This window comes from Marmota marmota, unplaced genomic scaffold (genome assembly GCF_001458135.2).
Source record: "Marmota marmota marmota unplaced genomic scaffold, marMar, whole genome shotgun sequence".
Taxonomy (NCBI): Eukaryota; Metazoa; Chordata; class Mammalia; order Rodentia; family Sciuridae; genus Marmota; species Marmota marmota.
This window is the reverse complement of record NW_026000242.1, coordinates 5,367,960-5,394,794: the sequence shown is the minus strand read 5'-3', so window position 1 is coordinate 5,394,794 and position 26,835 is coordinate 5,367,960. Positions and strand designations below refer to the sequence as shown.

At 39.4% G+C, this 26,835-nt stretch overlaps 1 long non-coding RNA gene and 1 other non-coding gene across 2 annotated transcripts in view; both read right to left on the bottom strand.

Moving 5' to 3' along the window:
• Nucleotides 1-3,847: 3,847 nt before the first annotated feature.
• The window catches only part of LOC125613913, a 26,342-nt gene continuing 3,354 nt past the window's right edge, over nucleotides 3,848-26,835 (bottom strand). The window contains exons 2-3 of the long non-coding RNA XR_007344490.1: nucleotides 12,348-12,418; nucleotides 3,848-6,134 (exon numbers count right to left, since the gene is read on the bottom strand). This is a non-coding gene — a long non-coding RNA (uncharacterized LOC125613913). The remainder of the gene's footprint in view (nucleotides 6,135-12,347; nucleotides 12,419-26,835) is intronic.
• LOC125614012 lies at nucleotides 17,728-17,829 on the bottom strand. Its single transcript, XR_007344655.1, has one exon. It is a non-coding gene; the product is annotated as a small nucleolar RNA U13 (small nucleolar RNA).

Here is a 26,835-nt window from a genome sequence, read left to right as displayed (position 1 = left end):
GTATGAGTTGGGAGGCAAATATCCATACAGTCTAGAGTGGATCCAGGGGGCTAGGACTGTAGCTCAGTGGTTAAGCATTTGCGTAGCATTTGTGAGACACTGGGTTTGATCCTCCACGCCACATAAAAATAAATAAATAGAATACAGGTATGTCCATATACAATTAAAATATATATCTTTTTTTTTAAAAAAAGAGTGGATCCACACCAGAAGAGGGAGATTGGGAGGGGAAGCTGGGGGAGAAGACAGCTTTATGGGAAGATGCAAAGTGTAACTGAACTGCACCTTGTGGCAGTGACCATGAAAGAAACCAGGGGCAGAGCTAAGGGTGAAATTCAGCAGTCCCACTAGAGGAAATTAGTGTATTTGTTTATGTTTCCATGGCAACCAAAGTACCCTAGAAACAGGAAATAGGCCAGGTGGAGAAATAAAGAGAAGTACAAATCCCCAAATTATGACATTCTCAACTGGACCTTAAGGTAGCAGGTTACAGAGGTTTCTAAAAATTCATCTTTATAGAAATGACTGGTTTTTAGGTTTAATGCTTTAAATATTTTTTTTTTCTGCAATAAAGGTATTTTGGGACATTAGGAGCTATCTCTGGAGACAGACACATACAATGACTTCATTTCAATCCTTTTTTGTCTTTTGGTTTTGTTTTTCCTCTTTGGTACTGAGTTGGAACCCAGGGCCTTGCACATGATAGGCAAGCACAGCACTCTACCACTGAAAGTCTACAAAATAGATAGAAGCCAAAATGGAGAATTCACCTTTCTTCATCTTTTTTCCCCTTTTGTTGGGATTTCCTTCCACTAGAAAGCCTACATAGGTCAGAGAAAAGTGGTGTAGCTATATTATTGCTGACATGTTGATATCAATTCACACTTATTGGCTCAGAATTAAACTGTAATCTCCTAGTAGGAGCTATATATTTTTTTCACTTGCCCTACACACTTTCTGTGGTCATCCACCCTTCACTTTGCTACCCGAGTCATCTTACACAAACTCTTTAATGACACTTGGGTGCCTACAGATAAGGGACCACACTATTGTTTCGCTTTAATTTTTTTTTTTTTTTTTTGAGATATGTTTCTCTTTGTTGCCCAGATTGGTCTCAAACTACTTGGTTTAAGGGATTCTCTCCCCTCAACCTCCCCAGCAGCTGGGACCACAGGCGAATGCCACTGCATGTGCCTGGGACCATACTATTTAGATGAATTCAGAGTCTTCCTCAGTCTCTCCTTGTATTCTCATATCCTATTTTATTATTCATCCTTTTTCTCTATCTATTCTCCATCTCAATTCAAAATCACTACTTCCATGAGGCCTTTACACATCTGTTTCTCCCAGTAAAATGAAAGTTCCATGATAGCTACTTCCTATGGAATCAATTTTTAAATCACTCTTCCATCTTTTCCCTGAACCCATCATTCATTCACCATCTCATTAATTCTTCCAACAAATATTTATCAATTGCTTACTCTATGCCAGACAAGTATGGCTGAATAATTCTCTTATTATAATAATGAAAATAATTAAAAAGGGAATAATAATGTGCATTGAGCATTTGTTTTATATCACTTACTATGTGTTTTCCATTTTTTTATTTGTAAAATTTTGAAATAATTATGATACACAAGAATTTAAAACAATAGTACATAGAGGTCTGCTTGCCCTTCATGCAGCGTCCCCTGATGGTAACATCTGCCACAAATGTAGTATAACCTGAAAACCAGGAAATTGACAATGGAACAATAAACCACAGACCTACAGTTTTTGCCATTTTTGTATACATTCACTTGTATACGTGTATACATGTGATTTGGGACAATTTTAAACTGTGTATAGATTTGTAAACCCATTACAATTATGATAAGGAAATGTACTATCACCACAACAAAACACACTTGTGTTCTCTTTTATATTTGTGAGCAACACACATACACACACACCACCATCCGTATCCCCTCACAAACACTAACCACTTTTCAATCTCTATAGTTGTCATTTTGAGAATGCCATATAAATGAAATGATACAGTGATTGACTTTTTTCACATTATACATTTAAATTCACAATCCATTTGGATATATCTTTGTATAAGATAGGCTTACGTCAAGTATTCCCCCACCCACTTTTGCATATGGACGCCCAGTTTCTCCAGGACCTTTGTTGAAAGGTTACTCTTCCTTATTTCTTTTGCCCTTTAACCAAAAGGGGGGGTTTATGGGGGTTTATTCCTGTTTGTGGGGGTCTCTTCCTGTGGGGATTTATTCCTATTTGTGGGTTCCCCAACCTGGATGCATTAATTATTGATCTGTGTGTCTCTCACTATGTACTATCTTGATTACCATAGTTTCACAGTGAGTCTCAGAGTGATTTCTTCAATTTTATTTTTATTTTTCAGAATTATTTTAACCATCCCAGTTCCTTTGCTTTCCCATGTAAATTTTAGAATAAGCTCATGTATACCTACAGAAAATTTTCCTGGGATCTTAAATTTTAATAATTTAAAAAATTTTTTGGACTGGGGTTGTAGCTCAATGATAGGGTGCTTGCCTAGCACTGTGAGGCACTGGGTTCAATCCTCAGCACCACATAAAATTAAATATATAAAATAAAGGTATTAGTCCATTTACAACTAATACACACACACACACACACACACACACACACATATATATAAAGAATCCCATTTTTAAAACAAGTTTTCTCCATTCCATTTATTTGTTTTTATTAACTTTTTTTTTATTACTTATACTATTGTATGCCCCATAAATGATCAGGAGAACTTAATTTTCCTTAAGAGTTATGCCACTTTTGACACAGAGGTTACCAAAAAATTGTACGTATTACCTTTACAAGTGTTCTTTAAATTTCATAGTAACCCAAAGATGCTAGTACCATCTCCAGTTTATATGTAAGGAAACTAAGGTATGGGTAAATTAAATAACTTGTCTGATGTTTATAAGTGGAAGAGCTTGGATTTGAACCAAAGCAATTTTATTCTATGACAGACTCTCTCCTTCTCTGTGCTATGCTGCTTCTCTTTGAATATATTTGTTTTATTCGAGAAATTTTTATTGAGTGCCTATTATGTATCAGGAACTATTCTAGGTGCTGGGGCTATAGCAGCCATGAGTGACATAAAATAAAGAAGTAAATAAAATAAAATTCCTGCTCTCATGGAACCTCATGTTGAAAAGGGGTGGAGAACTTATGGTATGGATATAAGAATTATTGTTTTGTTTTTGTTTGTTTATTGTTTTGGTACCAAGGATTGAACCCAGAAGTGCTTAACCACTGAGCCACATCCCTAGTCCTTCTTATTTTTTATTTTGAGAAAGGGTCTCGTTGAGTTGCTTATAGCCTCGATAAATTTCTGGCTTTGAATGAATTAATGTTTTGTTTAAGCATTATTTTATTATTGAGCTTACATTAGGAACAAAGAACCCCTTAGATATAAGGGTTGAGATCTTACCCAAAAGATATGCTTGTTCACTGGATATAAACATTCACCTGCATTCTACCAATCTTCTGGGGATGGAAAAATCCCTCGGTTAGTAGATAAGACCTGGAAAGACCCAGGGAAGTAGTGAGCTAGTCCACCAAGAAAGGGCTCAGAGCTGTCTAGACATTAGCTCTTGTGTGGTAGGAAGTAACACCACACCTGCTCCTAGCAGGTATTCAAGGGACTGAGAAAATAGGAACATATGCAAAATGCCTGGGCATTTGTGCAGTCTCTGAGAATGGACTGTAGATTATTCAAACCTAACTCATGAGCAAGTTAGTTATAGAATGATCAGGAAATCAGTTTGTTTTAATTATTTTCTAAAAAAACCTTTATTGAAGTGTACTGTACATAAAGAACACAAATCACAAGCGTACACCCAGTGAATTTTCACTCGTGTAAACAATATCAAAGAAACAGAACATTACTGGCTCCCCAAGAGTCTCTGTGCACCCTTCAGTCATTAGCTCCAACAACAATCACCAACTTAATTTTAAACACCATCGAATTGTTTTGACTGTTTTAGAACATGAGATACATGGATTCATCGAGGGGATCCTCTTTTGTGTCTGGATTCCTTCACTCAACGTTTCATTGGTGAGCTCACACTTCTATTGCAAGTAGTTCTAGTTTGTTTGTTCTTGTACCATGTGGTACTCCACTGGGTGAAGATGCTCTAACTTATTCTTCCTATTGCATATGGACACTGAGGCTGTTTCCAGTGTTTGGCTTTAACAAACAGTGCTATTATTAACATTCTAACACATACAGAAAAAAGCACATTAGACATACTTCTTCTAAAATTGCTAGTTCCTAAGGGGTATGCATGATTTGGTCTGTCTTAGTAGATACTGTCAAATAATTTTCCAAAGTCATAGCATTGTTTCAGAGTGCTTTCAAAAATGTTCTCTTGTTCTCTCTTTTATTTAGTAAATATTTTGGGGGGAATTCTAATCTGTTTCATCTAACAGCAGCAGTTTTTAAATCTGTGCTTGGGCCAGAGAGGAACTACAAAGATGGGAAACCTGAGGGAGGCAGAAACGGTGGCGGCTTCAGGATGTTCTTCCTCTCTGGATGCTGGTGGTTCTAATTCTGTTGTAATAAAGCACAATGTTCCCTTACATCATTGAATTGAAGTGTTTTCCAGTGAATGAGTCCAATTTGTCTCATCATTTGTATATGGAAAGGAACATGGTATTTTTTAAAAAATATTTTTAGTTGTAGATGGACACAATACCTTTTGTTTTATTTATTTTTATGTGGGGTTGAGGACTGAACCCAGTGCCTCACATGTGCCAGGCAAGTGCTCTGCTACTGAGCTACAACCCCATCATAGCCTGAGACATAAGAGATTTTTCAGAAAATGTTTGGGCAAATGAATGAATAAATAAATAATGTTTCCAAAAGTTAGCAACTATGTATCAGAGCCTGGTATAGCATTGTTTGTTCATTACACAGGTATTAATCTTATGTCTCAAATTCAATGATCTGAACCCTTTTCTTGAATCTACCCCAATACCATGGGGTTGTATCTGAACTCTCTTGGGTGTACGCATGTGACATCAGTCAGCTAGGGAAATCCACTCCCACAGAGGGTCATTCTGGCACCCCCTGCCTCATAAAAATCATGGTCAAAAATCAGAGGTGCACAGAGAGAAGATATGACAGATACGTCCATACAGTCAGAATGATGCAGTTGAGCCTATAACCGTTCAGTATGAGCACATGGCTCATTTACATACAGTATCACATTTAATCTTCTCAAAAGCCCTGTGGGACATGTTATTATGATTTTCATTTTATAGATAAGGCAGTTCAGAGAAGTGAAGTGAGTTTTCCAAGGTCACAACCGGTAATTAAACTTAGGTCTAAATTGGGGTCTGTCTAAATTAAGAGTTGGAGATTTTGATAATTACATGTGCATAAATAATTTAAAAGTTAAATTTTCCTTGGCTCTCAAGTGCACATAGTGCTTCTGCATTTCATTTCAAATAAGTTAAATACATTCAGAGCCTACTATGTACTAATGACATTTGCGTAACTTAAGCTAACATTAAAATGAGTTCACTTGTTTTAAATATTCCTTCAGCTTCCCTGGTTAGGAGGCAGCTGGAGCCTGAATGAAATTTTTTTCTGATGATGATAGGAGAGGTGGACAGGAACCTGAGTGAGTAGGTCTTGGTCAGGGTTAGGAAGGGTTTTCCAGAAGGTGAGATGAGCAAGAGCAGTAGAAAGAAAGGAAAATGACTTGAAAGGAAAAAGACAGGAAAAGTACTTTGAGAGGGCACCATGGGAATTCTATCAGCACCTTCTGTGGTTTGTTTAACAAGAAATATCCAGTTCTTAACAGCCAAAGAAAGCAGAATAAACCCGAGGCACGTTGGCAGATCCTGGCATCGCTGGGCTACTGAGTGCGTAAACACTCCAGGGTACAGACGACGTGGCTGGCCACTCAGGCACAGTGCTGAGTGGCAATGAAGCAGTCTGTTGTGACCCTAGGCTGGGAGCTGGGAGAAGATGAGCACCAGGTGACACGGCAGCGCTGCAGTGAGAGGCGAAGCACTGCTGAGACGCTGTCCCACTGTTCCACAGTCCTGTTGCAGGCAAGAGGACAGAAGGAATCCTGGGGAAGAGGACAGAGAGAGAGAATGATTGTGTCACTGTTACAGGCTCTAACCCAGAAGCAAAATTCTGCTTCCTGGCCCTGCTGCCAGCATAGATAGTGCTTGGAACCGTCCCGTTGCCCGGACAGTTTCAATTCTTTGTCACATACAGCTCATGCCCTGGTGTTTGGTTTTCTTCTGCCCCTCAGTTTCAGATGGCCCACTATGGTCCCTGCTCATGATTCAGACTGAAATATCGACCTGTTTTGCATGCCTGTTCAGGCGGCATTTCAGTTCTTGTTTCTGTGAAAAGGATCTGTTAGGGAAGCAGTATGAAATGTCAGGTTCCGGTCTGGTATTCCCCCCCTTACCTACAATTTGTAGCTTGACCTCTGTGGGATTCCCAGTCATGCCCAGCGCCCCTGCATGCTAAGAAGCCTGTCTGATTCAAAAGTTGCTAGATGATGTGATGACGTCACAGTCCTGTGAGGTCATACTTTTCAACTTCATCACTTTACATGGTCCGATTAGAATCCAAATTAGTAAGTCCATCCTATTCTCATTTAGGACATGCCTACTAAAGACACAGAGTTATCAAAGAATTATCCATTTTCTCCTGAAAAATAACTGAAGAAGCATGTATAGATGTTTATAATGATTTGTTCCAGAGATTCACATTTCTGAAAGACAGATAGTCCTTGTTAATATCTAACTCATATCTATCTTAAGACATTTTAAATTTAGTCTTTCTTTTCCTGTCTTGGACATAAATAGATCATGGTTTCTCATTTGTGTGATCCATCCTTTTCTTGAAGTCTTTTCCAAATATAAGACCAGTTAGTTTTTTTGTTTTTTGGGTTTTTTTTTTTTTTTTTTGGCAGTACTAGATTGAGCCCAGGGCCTCACACTTGCTAAACAAGAACTCTACCACAGAAATACACTCCCAGCCCGCCTTTTCTTTCTCTTTCTTTTGAACCAGGAATTGAACCCAAGGAGCTTAATTACTGAGCCACATCCCCAGCTTAATTACTGAGTGAGACAGGGACTCACTAAGTTACCTAGGGCCTTGCTAAGTGGCTGAGGCTGGCTTTGAACTTATGATCCTCCTGCTTCAGCCTCCTAAGCCACTGGTATTACAAGTATGCACCACTGTGCCCAGTTTCCAGCCCTTTTTAAGAAAGTTTTGTTTTGAGACAGGGACCCACTAAGCTGCTCAGGTTGGCTTTGAATACTCAAGCTTTCAGCCCCAACCTCCTGAGTAGCTGTGATTACAGGCACACACTGAGCCCCGCTTATCACTTAGATCTTTATCATCATCTTGAGGATTTCAAGGTTCTATATAAGACATGGGGAACTTGATTTTTAAGTATGAAAATTCTTAAGATTATAGTGCTGTATCTACTGAGGACTGTATTTTTCAACTTTTCTGGCTATTACAGCAGGTCAGAGAGGGCTACTATTCCTTTCAGAAGTGAATGGCTTTACCCTTGATCTCATTTATTCATCCCTCCCTTATCTGAAGAAAAGCCCCTCTCCAGTTATCTATATATTCTTTATTTTATTTATTTTTTTTAAAGAGAGAGTGAGAGAGGGAGAGAGAGAGAGAGAGAATTTTTTTTAATATTTATTTTTTAGTTATCGGTGGACACAACATCTTTGTTTGTATGTGGTGCTTAGGATCGAACCCGGGCCGCACGCATGCCAGGCAAGCGCTACCACTTGAGCCACATCCCCAGCCCCTATATATATTCTTTATTGTCCACTTTATTCAGAAAGCCTCTTTCCATATGTTTCAAGAAAATAGCCACATGAGCTGAGTTGGGGACGGATAGGAGAGCTAGGAATGTGGAGCAGTCAGTCAGAATCCATCAAGGACTCACCTAAAGAAAAAAAAATAAATGAACTTGAACAGTTCACAAAAGAGGAAATATATCAGGCTAAAAGACACGTGGGAAAATGTTCAACTTCACTAATAACAAAAGAAATGCAAATATAAAAAACCCAGGTACCATATTCACCTACAAAACTTGCAAAAGTTAAAAAAAGAAAAAAAAACACAAACCAACCAAGAACAGTGATGATGAGCATGCAGTGCAGTGGCTGTCCCTGTGCCTGATGGTGGTGATACTAATCAATATGGATTTTAGGGAACTGATCAGATGATACATATCAATTCTATTCCTGTTAAATTGTCCTAAGAACGTTGTGCAAAATAGGTGTAAAGTTTAGTCACAATGATGTGGTGTTTTTATAAGATTGAGAAAGATGGGAACAACTTATATATGAAAAAATGCTCTTATTTAAGTAAAAGTATTATCTAAATATGGAGTAATATGAGTATTATTTAATATTCTGGTTAAATCAGTTACAAAGTAGTCCCAAAGTAGAACACTAATGTGACCATGGAAAGATGTTTTATAGTTATAGTACCATGGGAAAATGCTTTTATTTCAATTGTTAAGTAAGAAGAGCAAAATATAAAAATTGTATATATATATATATATATATATATATATATATATATATATATATATATANGTTTGGGGCTGGGGATGTGGCTCAAGTGGTAGCGTGCTCGCCTGGCATGTGTGCGGCCCGGGTTTGATCCTCAGCACCACATACAAACAAAGATGTTGTGTCCGCCGAGAACTAAAAAATAAATATTAAAATTCTCTCTCTCTCTCTCAAAAAAAAAAAATTCTCTCTTCTCTCTCTCTGTTTAAAAAAAAATAATAAGTGGCTACAGTAATGAAGACTGTGATACTGGCATAAGAATGGATATATAGATCAATGGAACTATCAGAGAATCCAGAAATAAACCGCCGAAAATTAAACAATAAAAATAAATAAAAATTAAAAATAAATAAATAAATAAATAAACTATTATCTTTAAGGTCAATTGACTTTCAACAAGGGTTCTAAGATAATTCAATGTGGAAAGAAGAGTCTTTTGAATAAAGAATGCTAGGACAAGTAAAAAATCCACAAGCAAAAGAATGAAGTTGGACCCCTTCCTTACACTAAATACAAAAATTAACTAAACTGAATTATAGCACTAAATGTAAAAGTTTAAATTATAAATTCTTTTTTTGTTGTTGTTTTTGGTACTGGGGATTGAACTCAGGGACACTTTACCACTGAGCTACATCCCCAGTACTTTTTACTTTTTATTTTGAGATAGGATTTTACTAAGTTGCTGAGGCTTGCCTGGAACTTAAGATCCTTGTGCCTCGTGTCCCAAGTTGCTGGGATTGCAGGTGTGCACTGTGGCTAAAACTATAAACTTCTTAGAATAGAGCATAGGAATAAATCTTTATTATTTATGTCAGGGAAAGCCTTCTTAGATATGACATCAAAAGCACAAACAACAAAATAAAAAGGAATAAATTGATCTTCATCAGAATTACATACTTTGTTCTTCTAAAGACATGTCAAAAAAGTGAAAAACAACTTAAGGAATGTGGAAAATATTTGCTAATCATATATATAATAAAGAGCTTACATCCAGAATATATAAAGTACTCTAATACCTCAACAATAAAAAGGTAACATAATCCAATTGTAAAACAGGCAAATATTTGTATAGGCATTTCTCAAAAAAAGATATGCAAATGTCAAATAAGCACTATTTATTTCCTCTTGCTATTGTAGTGACTTAAAACAATACAACTTTATTATCTTATAGTTCTGGAAGTCATGAGTCCAACATGGTCCAACGTGGGTAGAAATGGAGAGTGATGCTAACAGGCAGATGGTTTTCTCAGGGGGTTGTGAAAATGTTATAAAATTTATCGTGGTGATGTTTACACAACTGTAAATAAACTAAAAGTCATTTTGTATGTACAGTTTAATTGGATGGATCACATGGCATATGGTAAAACTCATTAAAGCTATCTTGAAATTGTCAAGTAGGTTGCAGGGGTAGCTTAGTAGTAGGGTGCTTGCTTGGCGTGCATAAGGTCTGGGTTCTGCCCCCAGAACCACACACACACACACACACACACACAAAGGACAAATGAATCCTAAGTAGGGTGCCATATCACTTTAACCAAAAATCCAACTCAAAGTGGCTTAAAGGGAATTTATTGGCTCATTTAACTGAAAAGTGTAGAAGAAAAGAGCTCCCTTAGGACAAGCAGAGCCCAATTGTCTCCCCCCAGCCAGGAGCTGGAGCTCTGAGTAGGCAGCCTGCTACCTGATTAGGGGAGAGTGGTCCATTCAAGGTAATCCTGCAAGCAAAGAGAGGCAAACAGAAGGGCAAATTCAAAGGTAAGTATCAGAGAATGTATGCGCAAGTCATAGGCGCATTCTAGGGAAGCTGCAGCCTTCTTCAAACTGAGACTTCAGAAAACCAGCTAAGAAGAGCTGGAGACGCAGCTTAGTGGTACAGCACTTACCAAGCATGAGTGAAACCCTAAATTGGGTTTGTCGGGTGGAAGTGGGGAGAAAAACAGCTAAGGACAATCATAAAGACATTTTATAAGTGTTTTGGATTGACTACTGATAAGTACAGGATTTCTTTAAGTGTGCCCTTAAAAATGTTCTAAATTTAGATTGCAGTGATGATTATACAATCTTGAAATAACTAATATTGAAAACTCCTGTTTAGTGATCCACTAAAGAGAATGAAATTAAATGTGAACTTAAGGCCAGTACAGTGGCCCACACTTGTAGTCCCAGTGACTCAGGAGGCTGAGACAGGAGGATTGCAAGTTCAAGGCTAGCCTCAGCAACTTAGCGAGACCCTCAGAAATTCAGTGAATCCTGTCTCAAAATGAAAAATAATAATAAAAAAAGAGGCTGTAGGGCCAGGATTATGGCCAGGGTTGTGGCTCAAGGGTTGGGGTTGTGGCTCAGTGGTACAGTGCTTGCCTAGCACGCATGAGGCACTGGGTTAGATTCCCCAGCACCAAAAAAAAAAAAAAGGTATTTTGGTCATCTACAACTAAATATATTAAAAAGAAAAAAAGAGGCTGTGGATATAGCTCAGTGGTAAAGACCCCTGGGCTCAATTCCCAGTACCTGCTTCAAAATGTGCCCAAGATACCCCAAGATAATAAATGAGCCTCAGTATTTTCCAGGAGTCTAGATAAATTACCAAAAGAATTTGTAGGTGTACTCATTATTCACTCTAATCTGTAAGAAATTTGGAGTATTTGGGAAAGAAAGGGGAGAAGATTTCACACACCAGTTTATTGAAAGTGGAATGGGTAGGATGAAAGTGAAAGGAATCTTCCTGGAACCCTTAGTAAAATTAAGTCCATTTCCAAGAACATGAATTCTGCAAGGTAAGGACCACGTCTGCTCATCCACAAGTGCATTCTCAGTTCCTAGAACAGTGCTAAGCCCGTTAGGACCTTGAATTGCTATTTAAGACTGAGAGTTGACACTTTTTGGTTGACCACGGAGAAAGAAACTTGATGCACCATGGAAAGCACGGAAGTAATGCTACAGAATGAATAACGGAAAAAAAGTCTTAGGTAGAGTTTGGGTTTCTTTCTTTCTTTTCTTTTTTTTTTGGTAAATTTTGGTTTTGATTTTTGTTAAATGCTTTTTATGCATCTGTTGAGATAATCATATAGTTTCCCCCTTGATTGTATTAACAAGGTGAATTGCATTAACTGATTTTCAAATGTTAAACCAATCTTGTGTTCCTAGGTTAAACCCACTTTGAAATGTCATATATGATCCTTTTTACATGTAGCTTTTGGTTCAATTTGTTAAAACTATTTTTTTTAATGATGAATCCATCTGGGCCTTAAGGGAAGATTTTTCAATTACAAATCTCAAATAGCTATTTACTAAAATAAATAGTTTAATTGATATAGGACTATTAAGATATTTCATCATAAGTCAGTATGGTCATTTCCACTTTTCAAGGTATTTGTCCATTTCATCTAAGTTGTTAAATTTTCATTGATATAACTGGATGTGGTGATGCACACTGGTAATCCCACCCACTTGGGAAGTTGAAGCAGGAGGTCCCTCAAGTTCAAGCCCAGCCTTGACAACTTAGAGGAACCCTGTCTCAAAATATTAAATTAGACCTCAGTAGTAGAGCACTCCTGTGTTCACTCTGCAGTACCAAAAAATTTTTTTAAATCGATATAAAGTTTTTGTAATGTTCTCTTCCTGTCTTCTTAATGTCTATAGAAATAAATGTGATGTTCTCTCTTTATTTTTACCCCAAACTAAAACAAATAAGGTCCATACACTGTCTTGGGCGGCCACACCTCTTAGGTTTCCTCTGCATATCTTCCCTCCATCCCCAACCATTGAGGATCAGTTTCAGATTTAAATAGACCTGTGAAAAAGAAAGGTAGATTTCAGAAACAATAAATGACAATGCTGACTTCAGGTAGAATTCTGGAAGAAGTTTGTGAGCAATACAAAAAACTTGGTGATCCTGAAAGCTGTCACATATTCACTAAGAACAATTGTGCTGAACTTAATTTCCCGATGGTTACAGTATCTATCGCCAGTGCTTAGTGAGGGCCAATTTTGTACCAAACATCAGTCTAAGAGTACAGACAACACAGTGGTTTAAAAAAAAAAAAAAAAAAGCAGACACGCTCCTTGCCCTTACAATGTAGTGAGAGCAATAGTCATCAAACCGGTGTGTACATGAGTAATTATATAACTACAAACAGTGATAAGGACCATGAAGGAATAGAAAAGATGGCAGAGCAGGCTGGGAACCTAATTTATATTTGATGGCAGCAGCAGGGAGGAGGGTGGTCTAAGAAAAGCCTGTAAGAGGAGCTCACATTTAATTTAAAGGTGGGTAAGGGTTAACCAGAAAAGCCATTGGAGAAGGGTGCTCTGAGCACAGTGAAGAACAGGGACAAAGACCTGGGGTCAAGACAGGGTGTGGTGAATCTGAGGAACTGAAAGAAGGCTGATGTTGCTGGAAAGTGGTGGGAGAGTGAAGCCAACTGGGGGTGGAAAAGTGAGAGGACCCAAATTAGGTAAGCTTGAAAGGCACAGCAAAAAGCCGGGCACGGTGGTGCATGCTTATAATCCCAGTGACTTCAGGGGCTGAGGCAGGAGGACCCCAAGTTCAAGGCCAGCCTCAGCAACTTAGGGAGGCCCTAAGCAAATTAGTGGACTCTGTCTCAAAATAAAAAAATAAAAAGAGCTAAGGGCTGCAGTTGTGGCTCAGTGGTAGAGTGCTTGCCTATCATGTCTGAGGCACTGAGTTTGATTAAAAATAAATAAAAAACATAAAGGTATTGTGTCCATCTACAGCTGAAAAATATTTTTAAAAAGAAAGAAAGAGCTGGGGACATGACACAGTGGTAAAAGCCCCTCTGTGTTAAATCTCCAGTGAAATAAAGTTTACTCAAATACCCCCATGGCTTATTTAGTGGCAAGGAAGGGATGGGCTTAACTTGAGACACTGGACTGATTGTAAAAGCAAATTTAAGGTGGAAAATAATAGGATCCTACTCGACATTATTTACCTGTACGTAATTTATTTACAAATATGCATAAAGAGATCTATGGCAGAGTATCCAAACTATTAGTTTTTTTGTTTTGTTTCTGTTTTTACAGTAAGCAGGACTTCTGTTGAGACATCTGGGTTCTAGTCAACACTTCCAGTGAAATAAGCACTCTAATGAGAAACACCCACAACATTTTGTGTACACATTTGTGCCATTCCCCAGTGGCTGATCTCACACCTTGCTTTGATAACTCAATCCCTAGCATTACAGATATCAGAAAGAAAGCCTGTTTTGGAGACAGGCCTCGGAGCTCAAATACCAAAGCCAGACCGCCTGGGACCAAGTTCCAGGCCCACCACTTACGGGCTCTATGATGTGGAATTAGTTACTACAGTTCTTTCTTTTCATCTGGAGTATGGACACAATAAAAATGTCTACATCTTGGGGTTTGTGTGAAAGGTATACTAAAGGAATCCCTCCATAAGTATTGGCTATTAAAATTATTACTTGAACCATAGAAATTGTTCCATAATAATTGTCATAATTGGGGCTGGGGATGTGGCTCAAGCGGTAACGTGCTCGCCTGGCATTCGTGGGGTGCTGGTTTCCATCCTCAGCACCACATAAAATTAAATAAAGATGTTGTGTCTACTGAAAACTGAAAAATAAATATTAAAAAATATTCTCTCTCTCTCTCTCTCTCTTCTATCTTTAAAAAAATAATTGTCATAATAGAAATTAAACAAATAATTTTTAAAATATTTGTTTTCGGCTTCATGGAGTTGTAATTGATATAGAAATGGTATATATTGAAAGCGTGTAGATTTAGTTGTTTCATAATGTATATATACTTCAAAATATCATTTATACAATACAATCTTTTAATTTTTTATATTTTTTAAAAGAGAGAGAGAGAGAATTTTAATATTTATTTATTTATTTTTAGTTTTTTTTTTTTTCCGGCAGACCAACATCTTTGTATGTGGTGCTGAGGATGGAACCCGGGCCGCACGCATGCCAGGCAAGCACACTACCGCTTGAGCCACATCCCCAGCCCCAAACAATCTTTTAATTAAAAAAATATATTTTTTTAAAGTGAAAAAAAAGGGGGGACATGGCAAAAATGTTGGCTTTTGGGGGAGGGTGTGTACTGGGCATTGAAACTAGTTCAACCCCACCCAGTTCGGCATGATGAGCACATGCTCTGCTACTCCCTGAGCTACATCCCCATCCCTTAAAACAGTATTCTTCAAATGAAAAATGTAAACACACAAAGCAGCAATGGTCCTGTCTAGTAGTCTTAATCTTTGTTTCACAACAGATACTCCCAATGTAAAAGAATTTTTTTCATTTTCATTGACATCAGTTGAGTTACTAAAAATACATACAAAAGCATCAAGTTGGGCATTAGCATACATGTTGCTTCACGCAGGCTCATTTCCTTTTACAAAGCATGTCCTGACTCTGGTTTTACTGTTGAAATTGATAACACTTCTGAAAATTCAGACTTTAGATCACTTTCTGATTTCACTTCATTGTACAAGTACTCTCATCTCCTCTCTGCATTTGTTCTGTTGAAGTATTTGCAAACGACTGTAACCCATAGCAAATGTTCAAATACTAAAAAAAGCCAATAAATGTTGAGTAGCATTCAAATAATGGAACATTGAGATTTCCTGGCAGTACAGGAAATCCCAATGTTACATTATTTCAAGAATCCCACCTTGAAATTGCCAACTTAAGTTCTCACTTTGCCTCCAAAACGTATTTGTTGGATTAGCACTCCTTAGATTTCTATAAAATGTGCATATAAACTCATTACTATTTACTTTGTTTGCAAGGAAACTTGCTGTCATCAGTAGTCAGGGTCACAAACACATCTCACACGGCAGTGAAGGTAAATCAACATTGATGAGCTCATGCCAATCAAAACATTACAGCCAATTTTTATAGCTTCCATGAGTCCATCGTCTTTTTATCAACCCAGTGACAGTCTGAGCGGGACACAGATGGGTATTAGGAACTAGAGGAGATGAGATTGGATAATTGGCCTGGATGAGGACTCTCAGAAAGGAGGGAGGGCTCCAGGGCCAAAGGGGCCTGCTTTTGTGCTTGAGAAATGATGAGGAAAGCGAAAGGGGTGGCTGCACCAGTGACGACACCAGCCTGCCCTAGAAACATTAGTGATATTTCATCGACATTTGCTTGGGTAACTTTCTGTTGTCACCGGGAAACCAGTGGGACTTTCTCCTTCAAGATGAACCCAGCCCTTGCTCTTATCACTTTCGCTTGTTCCCTGGAGGCCATGGCTGTGCGCAGAAAGTGCGCTGCTTCTGGATGAGGGGACCATGTTGACGCCATGGGAGGGAATCCTAGTGCACACAGCTCAGGGGCTCACAGGGTCTAGTGTTGGTTGGTTGGTGTGACTCAATTTCACTCTTGGATCTTTCTCCTCCTCGCTCCTTATTTTCTTCCTTGAACAGTGGAAGTCTGAAGATGTTGAAGCTGAGATATTGGGTGAAGTCCCTTCCTTACCTGGTTACCCTGACTTCAAACTCACAGTTCAAGGCTGAGCTATAAATACTCCTCTGATCACTGGAGTTGCCAAATCCCTTTTTGTCTGGGCTACTGATTTTGTGGAAACTGCTCCTCCACCTTCATGCTCATCCCAAATTATTGATTAAATAACCTAATGCACATCCATATATTGGATTACTAGGTAGCCTGTGCAGAGAAGGATGCAGATCTATGTATGCACTGATGGGGTAGATTCTATGATATATCATTATTAGGGTAAAAGGGTGGAGCTTGGGGTGTAGCTCAGTAGTAAAGCATATGCTTAGCATGCCTGAGGGCCCGGGCTCAATCCTCAGCAATCTCAGAAAAAGGAAGTCACTGTGTGTATGTGTGCGTGCATATACACCTATGTGTTTCTAACTGCATAGAAATAGCTCTAGAAAGACAGGCAAAACTCTTTTCTTTTCTTTTTTTTTTTTTTGTACTGGAGATTGAACCCAGGGGTGCTTAACCACTGAGCCACATCCCCAGTCTGTTTTTTTGTTTTGTTTTGTTTTGTTTTTTTAATATTTTATTTAGAGACAGGGTCTGGCTGAGTTGCTTAAGGCCTTACTATATTGCTGAGGCTGATCTTGAACTCAGGATCCTTCTGCCTCAGCCTCCCAAACTGCTGGGATTAGAGCCACAGACTACCGCACCCAGCCCAGGGTAAACTCTTGACTTTAATTAGAATACATATATGACTAGAATGAAATAGTAATTTCATCTTTTACTTTGATTCCAAATTATTTTACTTTGCATATATTACTTTTGAAATTCAAAACCAAATATTGAAAACCCCCAAACTTCACTCTGGATGGGTGGTAGCCCTGAAGAAAATTCCCTAAATGTGACTTTCTTCTGTTCTTGACTGAAGGAGTTGACCTGGGTCACCTGCACTGTGCAGGTACAGGAATAAGTGCTGAGGAGTTAGACTTGAAGAGAGCATCTTTGTCTTTTAGGGACTGCAAATTTTAGAGGGGAAAAGAGGCCCAGAAAAAGAAATACAGTGTGGTGTGATAAATGCCTCAGAGCTACAACTGGGGGCTAGGAGAATGAAAATATTAACATGGCCATCCTTCTAGGGACAATGGGGGAGCAGGCCCAGAGGAGAAGCATTTATTTTCCCTATTAGTTTATTATTTTTTTTTAATTCAGAGAAAAGTGGAAATTTGCAGATCTACCACCTAGATTCAACAATTGTTAACATTTTGCCATGGTAAACTATTAGGTAATGCCAATAAACAAACGCTATCTCATTCAAAAGTTCATCCCTAAATTTTTAAACATAATTTATTTTTGGAGGGGTACCGGGGAATCAAACCCAGCTTTTTTTTTATTTTTTGAGGCAGGGTCTTACTTTTTGCTTAGGGCCTCCATAAGTTGCTGAGGCTGGCCTTGAATTTGTAATCCTCTGGCGTCTGCCTCCCAAATAGCTGGGGTTATAGGTGTGCACCACTGTACCAGGCCTAAGCTTATTAACTTCTAATAATGACATTCTCTTACACTGTGGACATTCTCCACAATGCTATTATCAAACATAAAAATTAATGTTAATCCCTTTTAATCATCTAACAGATAGTCCATTTAAAAATCATCCCAATTTCCTTCTATACCTGCGGGCAATGAACTGACATCATTACAGGGTTTGACAGAAACCTCTCCCACAATAGCGTGGAAACCCAACCAGCACATTTATGAGCCACAAGAAGATCCCTCAGTGTTTTTCACAGGTTGTTTTTCTCACAGTCCAGGATCCATTATTGTGCTTTGTAAAAGTGAATTTGGTTAAGTGGAACTATGTTTCCCAGAACCCCCTCCCCTGAATGATTTCAGGTTAGACTTCGACAAAAGAGGAATTTGCATATAATCTGGAAGGCAGAAATGAAGCAGCAAGTATTATTCCCTGAAGGTCATTGTGGTTAGATGAGATGACAGAAGCATTGATGAGCATCTCCTAGCTGTGCTCCCTGATTAGTGTCCAGAAACTTTCAAGTTGTTGACCCTGTTGTCCACAAGTGGCCCCAGACCTACCACCAGATACTTGGTAATGGACCCATGGAGGTGGCGGCCACACAGACCCTCCAGAGCTTTCCCATCGTAGTGCCCTGTTAGTGGCTAGAAGTGTTTGACTTCCCACATTGGTGGTTCCTTTTCTGATGCTCAGACTGCTCTCCTGCCCTTCACTTCCCCAGTTCCTACCACAATTATGTAAGGTATTATCCTATAATAAATTCCTTATCTCATCGTTCAGAGTGGTTCTGCTTCCCTGATGGAGACATTTACTGGTACTGGCTGTGGTTTCAGGGCAAACTCTTAAGGATGAGACTCCAGATCTTGTTCTCTGAATCTGATTAAATTTAACTGCATAAGTGCTTATCTCTGTGGTAAACGATTACTTAAATTCTCACCTGTAGTCCCCTGTGATAAATGTTTATGGAAGGAGAGATTTTGGGTAACCAAACATTGGCTGCCATAGAAATATTTTGGTAGAAATAGGAATATAATGAGAAATGTCAGTTGCTTCTACGTATGGGGAAAGTTTGGAGAAAGAAAATGATGAGCTCAGAGATTTAAATTCCCATCCTCCAACTGGGAAAGGGACCAAAAAATTAAATTATTGCCCTAAAAGAAATTCTTACCTTTTATACTTCAGGGTCAAGATTTCTGATAACCCAAACCTTAAAGGAACTGAATTTTCGTGCAAATAAAACTTACAACCTAATAGGGTCTTTTGTGATAATATAATAATAATAATAATAATGACAACAACAACAACAACACAGCAATTGGGTAAGAGACCCAAAATCTTAGGATGGGAACATTGGAATAAATACCGATGAAGCTGAAGATCTTTAACCCTGAGTATTGCTGATCCTACTTCACCAAAAAATTAATTAATTAATTAATTAATTAATTTGAAAAATAAAAGTGACCCTTTTTCTCTATCTGCGGTTAGTCTTCCTTACTGCAGAACCTGTAAAGACCTTCCTAGAGGTAGTGCCTTATGGGGGACAGCTGGTCTTCCTGGAACCTAGCATTACCTTGGACCCCAGCGTGACCCATGAGAAGGCAACACCAAAAACATTGAGAGTTGGTCAATGTATGCATTATTTCCCTTTTTATTTTGTCATAATTTTATACTAGCTGAAAAGTATAATGCAAATGATTCTCTTTACCTTACATCAAGATCCCTGAAATACCTGTTTACACTGACGAAAATCCAGGGAAGCCTGGGTGCAATGTTGTACCCCTATAATCCCAGCAACTCAGAAGGCTAAGGCAGGAGGATGCAAATTTGAAGCCAGCCTCAGCAACTTAGTGAGGCTCTAAGCAACTTAGCCAGACCCTGCCTCAAAATATACAATAAAAAGGGGAGTGGGAATGTGGCTCAGTGGTTAAGTACCTCTGGGTTCAATTCCTGATACCAAAAATAAAACAAAATAAAATAAATAACAATAAAAATTAAATTAAATAAATAGATAAATAAACAAATAAATCCAGGGAGTCCGTATGAGAATGGATGAAAGAATATAATTTGGCCTTGGCTGAATTCATTAATATGGGTGCTGTATTAGAAATACAGCCCTGTTATGACTTTTTGACATGTTAAAAAACTTTTCTGGCTGTGGGGAGACTGCCCCGTCCTGGGCTAGGCAATTCTTAGAGATAGCAAGGTGCCCAGCTTGGAGTGGATCTTTGATATGCATGCAAACCAGCCCAGAGTCAACTCTATCTGGCCCCTACACTCCAAAATGCCACTGCCTTATCCCAGGCCAGGTGCCAGCCAACTAGGGGCCACCCTGTCACCCGAAGCCACCAAAATGATTCAAACTAGCAAGTTCCAAACTGTCTATCCCCCTTGCCTTTCCTGTGTATTCTCCTATAAAGACCCATTCTTCTCCCTCCCACCTGTTTACTGTCACCCTGTCATCCTGCCATCTTTCCCATGTGATCCTGCCGCCTCCTGCCTCTGGGACCTGTGAGTATAATAAGCTTTGTTTTCCTGAGCTTCTCTTCTGTTTCTTCTTATGGCTACACCTGACTGACCATCTCATCAAAGAATGCAAAATAGGTGCACTAAGCAGAGAGCCTGGGTTTCACGTATGTGCACAAGTGAAGAGAGAAGGGCTTTAGAAATCGGCTATGAAACCCAAAGATGTCTTGCACTAAAAGAAGCTGAGATGTCAAAACTCCAGTTATGGTTCAGATATGAGGTGTCCCCCAAAAGCTCCTATGTTAGTGCAAGAATATTCAGAGATGAAATGGTTCAATTATGAGAGCTGTAACCAAATCAGTCCATCCTAGTTTGAATGGACTAACTGGTGATAACTGTAGGCAGGTGGGCCATGGCTGGAAGAAGTGGGTCACTGGGGGCATGCTCTTCTTTCTTTGTCTCTCTCTCGCTCTCTCTGAGATTCCTGACACTCACCATGAGTTGAGCAGCTTTCCTCCTCTGGGTCTATCCCCCATGATATGCGTGCTACCTCACCTTGGCCCCAGAGCAATGGAGTCAGTCATCTATGGACTGAGACCTCTGAAACCATAAGCCCCAAATAAACTTTCCCTCCTCTAAGTTTCTCTTGTCAAGTATTTTGGTCACAGAGATATAGAAGCTGACTAAAACAACTCCCAATACTGAAAAGGAAGGTATGCAGAGCACTAGAGTAGATTTGTAATGTGAAACCAGCTAACCATATTCTTTGGTAGGGTCCAAAGAATACTCCCTTCACCAAGGTTTGAGAAATGCTTTGATGAGAAGAATTCCAGTGCTCCTAAATAGTCACTCTGTGGTGACTATTCTTGAAAGGCAAGTCAAGGAACAGGAAGTGCAGTAATCGAAATGGGCTTCCTGAATTAATGCAAAGGGAACAACAGGATATTGGTGTGTCAGGAGCCTAGTGGAGGCACTAAGTAACCAAGACAGCGGTAGTGTAGTTAATGGGCCACAGAGCCAAAGCAGGCATCAGAGTGGTTTGGACTTCAGAATATGGTTTTGTCTCACTGATCATGGTGCCCCTAGGATGGAAACAGCCTACTAGAGTCTTACGTGATTTGTACAAGTGATAGGTGTCTGGCAATGGTAAACAGAAGTCTGACTCTGACAGTAGTCAGGGCCCTTTAACTAATTCTCACATTGTAGATGGGTCTTAAGCCCCAAGCCTATTGGGTAAAGGGAAGACTAGGCTCATCTGAGGAAGGACTTGCTAGACCACCAAAAAGTTAGACTTTAAATATTCCTCTTAGCCTTTCCCCAAAATCTGTGGTTATTGCACAGGCTGAATATGCATTGGGAAAGGGAAATGACCAGGTTCTAGGAATTACTGAAACTTGGCTCTGAACTGATACTAATCTCTAGAGATTCCAAATGCTACTGGGTGTCATTGTCAAAGTAGAAATTGATGGAAGTGAGATGGTGTATGGAATTTTGGGTTGACTCCATCTCACAGCAAGCCTAATGGTTCCCAGAATCCTTTCTGTCATTATCTCCTCAGTTACAGAATGCATAAGTGGATATACACTACCGCTTAATATACTCAGCAGCTGCTATGGTGTGAATACAGTTTGTCACCTAGAACTCAGGTTGAAACTGAATTCCTACCATGAATTAAGATGCAAAACCTTAGCCCAACTAGGGTATTCAGAGAGGTTTCCTTGGGAGGTAATTAGCATTAGCTAAAGTCTTTAGGATGAAGCTATCATGAGTAAATCCTGGCGACTTTATAAGGAGAGAGAGACCAGATCTCTTGCCACGTGATGCTCTGTACCATCCTGTGACTCTGCCAGCAAGGGAGCCATCATTACTTCCAGAGACAGTGTCTAGAGATGCTCAGAACCATTCAGTGTTTCATAGACATCAGAGGTTTTCCTACAGCACAGCCTCTAAAGACACTCAGCTGTCTCAAACTCCTGGTAGTAGAATCATTTACATTTACACCAAGAAGGCTGGGAAAGTACCCAGATCTGCATGTTGTGCACACCCAGGCAGACTTCAAGGGGTTCATGCTGTGAGACCTGAAGTGCTGATGAGATTATATAAGACTTAAAACCTGTCAGCAGGGCCTAGGATGGCTCCACAGGTCCTCAGTGTGTTTGTGACAGAACCAAGTGTACTCTCCTTATGGAGGAGCAGAAAATCACTGTGAAAGTTTAAAGGCAGAAGTACAGACTCAGAAAGCTAAATTAAAGAATGAAGCTTCTTTGAGTAATAAAAGATCAAAAGGCTTGTTCTGGCTGTGTGTGGTATGCACACCTGTCATCCCAATAACATAGGAGGCTGAGGCAGGAGGATCAAAAGTTTGAGGCCAGTCTGGGCTATTTAGACCCTATCTCAAATTAAAATAAGAAGGGCTCTACGTACTATAGGGATACTGCTACATTGATGTTCATAGCAGCACAATTCACAATNGGGAGATTCATAACCCAAACTTGAATCAAATGTAATGAAATAATGATATATCAAGAGCTTTGATAAATGTTTTGAACAACCAATTAAAAAAAAGAGGAATGAAGGAAAAAAAAAAAGAAGAAAGGGCTCTAGCTAGTGACTCAGATGATAGAGGACCTGAGTTCAATCCTAGAGTATTCAAAAAAAAAAAAAAAGGAAAGCTTATTCTGAGGCTTCTTAACCTTGTATCTGCAGAACCTTAAGTCAAAATAAACCTCTTTTCTTTATAAAGTAGCCAGCCTCAGATGCTTAATTGTAGTAACAAAAACCAGACTAGTATAGTAGGTATCCAAGCAGATACACTTAGCAACTTGTAGACTCCCCACATGGGTTCTCTGTTCCCTGGAATGAAGGCCAAGTGAAAGTCACTAGAACTGTGTCTGCATACTAAAATGCAAACAACAAAAGTATCTTGTTTCTTGAAGGATCCAAGATTAGTGCCATCAACAAGGTTCTAACAGATACAGACGGGGTGACTCCCATCACGTCCCTACTCAAATCACTTGTTGCTGTCAGCGGACTGGTGGACCTCAGGGAATGACAACAAACTATCCAAACTTTGATGATGCCAATTTAAGCTGCTCTTCCAGGAATGATTTCTTCGCTACAACAAATCAATTCCTCCATGGCTTCGGTTTGCTGATGATCTGCACAGGCTTTTTACTCTGAACTGTTCATGCCATTATCTTCTAGTTGCCACACTGCACCACCCCACCCCTGTGCACGTCAGGCCGCTAACAACTTGGCAGCCTCTCATAATCTATCTGCAAGGACCTTCACACACTATTACTTCACGTGGATACAGGAAGGTGCTGCTGGCTGGCAGGGTGCCTCAGTTCCTCACCTCAGGTGACTCCCCACAGGGGACCTATTGTCCTCATTGTCATGACTGGCTTTCCCTAGAGCCATCTAAGACAGAGTGAGGTAGAAGCTGCAATGGCTTTTAAGACACAGTTTCAAAGTCACATGATGTCCTGTTGTGTTCACACAGGTGAGCACTACTGAATGTGGGCGGGGACTACCTGAGGCCAGAATACCAGCAGGTAAGGATCACTCGGCCATCTTGAAAGTTGGCTACCATGGTATGAAATTCCTGAAGGTTTTTTGTTCGGTCCCTTCCAACTTTTCTAAGTTTAGAGTTGTCCCAAAAGAAGGATTTTTTAAATGTTATACACATGCAAATACTATTATTAACATTATCCATTGAGTGGACCAAATCCTAGACCAGAAGACGGACCTTGGCTTCTATTTTTGCATCTGATGCTGACTCAGAACGTGTCCTTGAGCAATCCTTTCTCTTAACATCTCTGGACCTTAACTTCCTTTTCCGTGAAACAGAGAACAAATTCCTGCCCCTTCCTTCCTCCCCCAGAGGTTTGTGGAAGTGTTTTTACCTATTTAAAACTCCAATGTGGACCTTAGAGGTCCATCCCATAAAGCCTTTCATTTTACAAATGCAGGAACTGGTTCCTAGAGAAGGCAAGAGTTTGTCTAGAATCACACAGCCAGTTAGTAGCGCAGCCAAGATTGGAACCTCAGTCTTACATCTCCAGCGTCTGCCCAACCACCCTGCTTCTGTCTTAGAATGAGAGTGTCCACTTCTGAAAAGAATTTTTACAGTATTTATGACAATCAGAGAGTAAGGACTAGCTGCCAGCTTGCAGGAGAAGCCTTAGTGTCCTGGTTCTTATACTGTGTGGTCTCAGGATCCCCCTTACACTCCTAAAAATTATTGAGGTTCCATAAAGGGGATGGGGGGGCATGGGAGGAATGGAGGATCTGTAGAGAGGGCAAAGGGGAGGGAGGGGAAGCGAGGGGCTCCGAGTAGGAAAGGCAGTGGAATGAGACGGACATCATTTTCCTAAGTACATGTATGAAGACACGAATGGTGAACAACCAGAGACCTGAAAAATTGTGCTGTGTATGTGTACTCTGAATTGAAATGCATTCTGCTGTCATGTGTAACAAATTAAAATAAATAAATAAATTTTTTAAAAAATTCTTGAGGTCTCTGAAGGACTTTCGTTTATAGAGGTTATATCAATTAATATTTATTGCATTAGAAGTTAAAATTATGTGAAAATGTCAAATGTTTTATTATTTACTTTTAAAAAACAGTAATACACTCATAGTATACTAATATTGTTTTTTAACAAAATATGGATATTTTGCTATGGTCTGATCATGTTGGTGTTCCATCCAAAATTCATGTGTTGAAACTTAACCCCATCAAGATGTGTGACCCAGCCAGGTGTGGTGGTGCACACCTGTAATCCCAGCAGTTTGGGAGGCTGAGGCTAATAAAATACAGAGGTGGTGTATAACAGGTTCAAAAAATAACAGGTTCAAAGCCAGTTTCAGCAAATTAGCAAGGCTGTAAGCAACCTAGTGAGACCCTGTCTCTAAATAAAAAAATTAAAAGAGCTGGGGATGTGGCTCAGTGATTAGGCACCGCTGGGTTCAATCTCTGATACCAAAAAAAAAAAAAAAGAGGAATGGCCCAGACTAGGGGTGTAGCTCAGTGGTGGAGTGTTTGCCCAGCAGGCCAAAGGCCCTCAGTTTCCTTGCCAGCACAGAGAGAAGAAAGAAAGATTAAAAAGTGTGGCCTTTGCAAGGGAGAAAATCACATAGGCTCCAACCTTATGAATTAATATCCTTCATATATATATGAAGCTGGGGGAGCTTGTTCTTCCCTCCTACCACATGAGGACCCATAGAAGGTGCCCTTGATGATAAACAGGCGGAATTGCTTGTCCTGTCTCACCAGACACTGAATCTGCTGACACCTTCGTCTTGAATTTCCCAGCCTCAGAACTGTGAGAAATATATTTCTGCCTATAAATTGTTTAGTCAGAGGGATTCTGCTGAATGGACTAAGATAACTTTTTAAGAAGAGTAACTCTACTTCCCAAAAGGAAAAAAAATGAGAAAGGGTGGTTTTGCTTTACATTTTTGCAAAATGTCTTTAATCTCTGTCTTCCTAGAAGACAACTGGGTTCTCGTAATTGTTTCTACAGATAGTCTGTTACATCATTTGACCTCTGGTAAACCCAGGTCTGTTCATGACAGAATAAGAGTGAAAAGTTCATTTTAATATTATTAGGAAAATAATTCTGATCTCACAGACCCTCTGAAAGGGCCTCAGGGATCTTTAAGAATCCCGAACCCCATTTTGGGGACCTCTGTTGTAGAATCATGCCATAGGACAAAACATTAAGGACAAAACATTACCTAGTAGGACAAAATAATCAGCACTGATCAGTGTTGCAGATGATACAAAGATGGGAAGGGGAGTATCACAAAAGGTGATAGAATTCAAAATTTTAGCCAGTCACAATGGTATATGCCTGTATTCCCAGCTACTGTCTCAATCTCAGGTGACTGAGACGGGAGGATGGAAAGTTTAAGGCCAATAAAGTTGGCCCTAATCTTCATTACGTGGGAGCGGGCCCCAAATTCCTTAATAAGACGCCTATAGCACAAGAGTTAAAACCAAGAATCAACAAATGGGACGAATTCAAACTAAAAGTTTTTTCTCAGCAAGAGAAATAATATGTGAGGTGAATAGGGAGCCTACATCCTGGAAACAAATTTTTACCCCTCAAACATCAAATAGAGCTCTAATCTCTATGATATACAAAGAACTCTAAAAGCTAAACAACAAAAAACAAATAACCCAATCAACAAATGGTCCAAGGACCTGAACAGACACTTCTCAGAAGAGGATATTAATCAACAAATACATGAAAAAATGCTCATCATCTCTAGCAATCAGAGAAATGCAAATTAAAACTACTCTAAGATACCATCTCACTCCAGTGAGAATGGTAGCCATTATGAAGTCAAACAACAACAAGCGCTGGCAAGGATTGGGGGGGGGGGATAGGCACACTCATACATTGCTGGTGGGACTGCAAATTGGTGCAGCCAATTTGGAAAGCAGTATGGAGATTCCTTGGAAAACTGAGAATGGAACCACCATTTGACCCAGCTATTCCCCTTCTCGGACTATACCCAAAAGACCTAAAAAGAGCATACTACAGGGACACAGCCAGATCAATGTTTATAGCAGCACAATTCACAATAGCTAGACTGTGGAACCAACCTAGATGCCCTTCAATAGATGAATGGATTAAAAAACTGTGGCATTTATACACACTGGAATATTACTCAGCACTAAAAAATAACAAGATCATGGCATTTGCAGGGAAATGGATGGCATTAGAGAAGATTATGCTAAGTGAAGCTAGCCAATCCCTAAAAAACAAATGC